Source organism: Nycticebus coucang, chromosome 6 (assembly GCF_027406575.1).
Source record: "Nycticebus coucang isolate mNycCou1 chromosome 6, mNycCou1.pri, whole genome shotgun sequence".
Classification (NCBI taxonomy): Eukaryota; Metazoa; Chordata; class Mammalia; order Primates; family Lorisidae; genus Nycticebus; species Nycticebus coucang.
In genome coordinates, this window is record NC_069785.1 from 130,469,795 (window position 1) to 130,475,794 (window position 6,000).

Sequence of the window (6,000 nt, forward strand, 5' to 3'; positions counted from 1 at the left end):
TCCACTTTTTTCATCAGAATTTTGTGATTTTTTTCAACACGCATGTTTTGTTGGATTTATGATTCAGTATTTCATTTTATTTTGAACAATTTTAAATGGTATTGTCTTTTTAATTTTAGTTCTGACATGTTTGTCATGTCATGTAGAAATGTGTGTTTCTTGTGTGGATCTTGTATCCTGTTATCTTGATAAATTACCTACTAATTCTAAGAGATTGTTGATCAACTTGGTGTTTTCTATATAGGTAATCATGTCACCTGCGGATATGGACCTTTCCAATTTATATGGCTGTTTATTTCTTTGTCATGTCTTATGACAATAGCTAAAGTGTCTGTGGCAAGAGAGGCAAGAGCTGGCATCCTTACCTTGGTCCCAGTGTCAGGTGGAAGACATTCACTTTTTCACCATTAAGTGTGATGTTAGCTATAGGTTTTGTGATGTTAGCTATAGGTACTCTCTCTCAAGTTGAAATAGTTCCATTCTATTCCTAATTTTCAGATAGTTTTCTATTGTGTGTGGTTGTTGGATTTTGTCAACATAATTTTCTGTGACATGATTATCCTGGTTTTATTCCTGAAAAATACTTTCACCAAATGTACAATTTTCAGTTGGAAGTTCTTTTCTTTGAGCACTTGGAAAATATTGCGCCACTTTCGTCTGGTCTTTATAGAACAGGGTTCTAGTCTATGTCTCATAATTGGCTCTAATGGTTTGCCACCGATAAATCCAAATGGAATGACCTTGCAAACAAAAATCATAAAACACACAAAGCAACAGCACAGCAAATGTGAGAAATCAACAGACAAAAGAAACAGCAGAGTTGGAACTAAAAGACTTCATACATTGGGATTATCTAAACAAGACAGCTAAGGGCAAATGGAAACTGAGTTTACCACCAAGAGTACTGCACTCAGGGAACATCATGAGATGTACTTCAGGAGGAAAAGCAAGTACCTTAGAAAGAAGGCTTGAGATCCAGATTGGACTAGTGATCCTAGAAAAGAATCTTCATAAGCTGCTCCTATAGAGGATTAAACATCATACTTACTAAAACAGTCACCAATATCATAACTCATCTGAGGAGTAGCATTATTGATGATAGCCAGAAAGTGGAAACACCCCAGATGTTCAGCAACTGATGAAAGGATAAACATAATGTGGTATATCCAGACAATGGAATATTATTCAGCCAAGAACAATGAATAAAATACTGGCACATGCAACAACATGGACAACCCTTAAGAACATGCTAATTGGAACATCACTAAAGACCATGTATTGTATGACTCTAGGTATATGAACAATCTGTTAACAGATGTGAAATCTGTTGCTTGGCGCACAGAAAGCCAATTGCTGAGGCAATGAGGATTGTCAAAGAAGAAAGGATTTAGTGTGGAGGACACACCAACCAAGGGCTGGGAGGCATGGACTGCCTCAAATCCACCTCCCTGACTAATGGGGTGAGAGATTTTTCTGGAGGTGAAATGAATAATCCATTAAGTGAGTGAGCATCTTTACATCCCTGGGGCAGAGTGCAAGGCACACAAGCCCATGTATCACCTGATCAAATGATGACAGGGAAGTCCCTCCCAGGGCAGAGATTTTAGCAGTGTCATGAGCTCTGTGTTAATAATGGTCATTCTTCCACCCTGGTGCGCAGGCAGGATGTGGGGAGTAGGCTGTTCAGCAAGTCTTTGAGCACAATCTGTGGTAGGTGTCACTTAGCCTCTCTGGACAAATGGGTGGTGTAAAGCTTTGTAGTTATCTCAAGGCTACAAGGAGGTTCTGCCATTTCTGCCAGAAACTCAAAAGGAAATGAATCAGGGCAACAGAAAGTTACAAAGTCTTGGTCAGCAAATCTTACCTGGTTACAATCTTACCAGTTACAAGTCCAGAATAGGAAAATTCACAAAAATCACAAAGAAAGTAGATAAGAGGTTGCCAATGGGAGTCAGTGCTAATGTGCCAAGGCTTCTTTCTGGAGTGATGAAAAAAGGATGTAAGGTTGAGTACAGATGGTTGCACAGCCTTGTGAATATACTAAAAACTACTGAGTTTTATACCTTAAGAGGATTAATTTTAGGTTACATGAATTATGTCTCAATAAGTTGTCATTTAAAAAGGGAGAGGGAATGAATGAAATGATCCTGTCACTTTAAGGGTAGCAACTGGTTATATTTGTTGCCAGCACCACAATCCAAGCTTTCCGTTAAAACTTAGTATTTTGGAAAGTGGGTACCCACTATCCAGTAGCTTGACAGTTTCTCACATCTTAAATTCTTCCTTAGTTGCAGAGGGAGTGACCTGGGAAAAAATGGCAAAAATATTTTTTCTCTCCCCAACTTTTGAATACTGACTCCCGGCCTCAGGTCAGTGGTCAGGAGGGACGGGGAATGTTTCTTGGTCTTCCTGCTACGGAAGATAGCTCAAGGGAACCATGTGGGTGGAGGTCACAAACCAGTGTTAGCTGAAAAAAGGGGTGAATCTGGGCAGAGGCCACAAGATTGTCTTAGCTCAAAATGGGATGACTGGGATCAGAACCTTTTCAAGCTCTGTGCTTCTGCTCAAAAGCAGGAATTTGCATTTTGAGACCATTATCTGCTATTTTCCCCCTTTATTGGCAAAGCAATAAACTTCTCTTTCTTTCTCCTTAAACTGCTTGTCCCTCTTTTTCTAATGTGTCTTCAGGGGACAAGAGCCGAACTTTCAATAAAAATATTGATAACTGAATGTTTTCATATTGGATAATGAAATTGTGAAGATCTGTAGAAGGCAGTGAGCTGATGCATGATATTCGAAAATCATGACTTAAGAGATCCATGCAAGATTAGACCAGTGGATTTTATTATAACTGTTCAGCATTGTTCTAGGATATGACTTGAGCAAAGATTGGAAGGAGGTGAGAGATTGAGCCAAGGAGGTAATAGGGAAGGGAGGGGAAAAGTGTTTCTATTATATTGGTCAACATGTATGAAGAAGCAGTAACCTCATACAAATATATAATGGAAAGAGGAGGAATATTTTCATAACCTTTCTAGATAACTATGACAGATATTCTTCTTTCATAGTACACCAAAATTTTACAATTCCTTTCTTAAAGGTTAGCTGAAATGTGGAATCTAAATTCATACAGATAAGGATGGGCACAGCGGCTCATGCCTATAATCCCAGCACTTTGGGAAGCGAAGGTAAAAGGATACAAGAGCTGAAGGATAACTTGAGGTTCAACCCCAGCCTGGGCAACACAGCGAGACCCTATCTCTACAAAAAAAATGTGTTTGAGTTGGCTGGGTGTGGCGGCCTGCACCTGTAGTCCTAGCTACTCAGCAGGCGAGACAGGAAGATCACCTGAGCCCAGGAGTTTGAGGTTACAGTGAGCTATGATTGGAGCCACTGCACTCCAGCCTGGGTGACAGAGCAAGACCTTGTCTATAAAACTAAGTAAATAAATAATAAATTCATATAGAAGAATGTCCATACTCCAACTCACTTAGGTAGAGAAACTGTAGTTTCTATGATTTCATCTGATATTCTGTCAAAGGCATGAAGCTCCTGAGATCGGGAGAAAAACCACCATCATCACCACAACCACCATTAAATTCCCCTTAAAGCTTCTCCTAGTGGACAGTTTGGATAAGACGAACGTATCTGATGGTGCACATTGCCCAGGGCCCTTAATGGTCAGGAAGACAGGAAAAGGGCCTGGTAGGAGACAAGCTGTTCCATTAATAGACAGAAGTACAGCACCACCTTCACTGTCCTTTGTTTATAGCTATAAAGGGAGCAGTATTTGTTTTTTGTATTTCAGATTAATAAAAGGGTGCAAATGATTAGGTTACAATGTTTGCCCTTGTTAGGTGAGGTCCCTGTGGTAGTTGTGCCCCTCACCCAGGATGTATGCCGTACACCCTTACACTGTGCGCCCTAGGCGGGAGCACGCCCATCCCCACTTCCTACCTTTACCCCTTCCTCCTCCCCGCCCCCCAGCTTGAATGAACTTGAGTTTTTCTCTCGTGTGGGTGTGTAGTTGTTCATCTACTGGCTTCATGTTAGTATTGAATACCTTGGATACTTGCTTTTCCTTTCTTGGGATACTTTACTGAAGAGAATATTCTCCAATTCTCACCAAATTAATACAAAAGATGTAAAGTCTCCACTTTTTGTGACTGAATAGTATTCCATGCTATACATTATACCCCAGTTTGTTAATCCATTCCTGAGCTGATGGGCATTTAGGATGTTGCCACATCTTGGTGATTGTAAATTGAGCTGCAATAAACAATCTAGTGCAAATGTCCCTATGATAAAATGAGTTTTTTCCTTCCAGGTAGATACCTAGTAATGGGATTGCAAGATCAAATGAAAGGTCTATTTTGAGTTCTTTGAGGATTCGCCCTACTTCTTTGCAAAGAGGCTGTGTTAGTCTGTAGTCCCACCAACAGTGTAGAAGTGTTCCCCTCTTTCCACACAGGGAGCAATATTTATAAAGGTGTGATGTGATGATTCTCCCTTCAGCCTCCTGCATACATGACTTTTACCCCAATTTACCCGAAGAATACATTTATCTGTGGGAATATCAGAATTTGTTTCAAAAGAAGAACAAAGAGAACAGAAAAGTAACAAGCTATTTTTGTTTTTCAGAACTAGGATAGTGCAGAAAATGGGGTCATAGATAAACTATTGTCTAGAGAGAGGAGTTTCCAAATTCCCTCATCTTTGCCCTTAATTTATTAAGGGTTGATCCATGAGGCCCCACCCTCTAGTGCTTTTCTGAATGGCAGGGAAAGTATCATTTCTGACTGGGAGAATCAGATATGCTCCAGGGACATGCTTCTCATCCTGTGGATTTTGATCCCCAGACATTTGACAAAGCCTGCAGACATTTTGGGGTGGTCATAGTTGGGGGTAGGGTGCTGCTGGCCTCTAGGGAGTAGAGATCAAGGGACACTGCTACACACCCTGCAATGGATGCCCCCACTGCAAAGAATTAGCTGGTCCCAGGGGCCAAGAGTGCTGAGGCTGAAATCCTGCTTTAACGGTCCTCAAAGTGAGATTCCCCAGCCTGGTAACAGGAGCATCAGGGGAACTGACCAGAAATGCAAATCCTCAGGCCCCGCCCCTGACATACGGAGACTGAAATCCGGGGATGGGGCCCAGCAGGCTGTGTTTGAACACACACTGCAGGCGGCTGTGCTGCACACTTAGCGTATGGAAGGAATAGGCTACGATGTGGGAAGACTTCTGGGCTCTGGGTGATGGAGGAAAGAGAAGGAAGAGACGGATGGATGCAGCCAAACTGCCATCTGTCCTGCTTTCAGCTGTGGGCTTCAGCCGAGAGACAGGGCTGAGGTGGGCGGCGAAGGAGACCCCTGAGCAGGCAGCTCCTGCCCTAGGGCCTGCCTGAACTGTAGAGGGCCCCCGGCATTTACAGTGCAGCGTGCCAGGGTGTGCTCGTGATTTTGACCCTCTGGACCAACCACACAATGGCCTAATCCTAGCTCCTGTGGGAGCTCACGGAGCCTCTGGGGTCTGGCTGGATTCCTTTTGGTCTTGGCTTGGGCTCCCCTCTGCAGCCCCCAATGCAGTGCTAGCTGCCTCTGTGGGTGACTCACTCTTCTGAGCCCCACAGAGAGCTTGTCAGCTAACCCAGGACCTGTTTACACCATGCTGGACTCTGCAGTGGCTTGAGTGAGTGAAACTCCATAGGTCTCCCTTCTGCCTGCCTGTGCTGTGCCACCAAATGGCTCTCTCCGCCCTCTGCACAGGCTCAGAAGGCTTGGAGCCATATGCAGGAGGGAAGAGGACAGGGGATCGATGGGCTGTGAATCAGGTGCCAATGACAATAAGGAAAAGCTACCGGCATGTGTCTCAGTGAAGCAGGGCTTCCTCCTGAGTATAGAAAACCAATGGAATGGGGAGACCACCGGGAAATAAAAGGAAAACACTTTTTAAAAACACGGAAAACACAAAGTATAGATGAGCTTCCTTGCATTTCCTGCA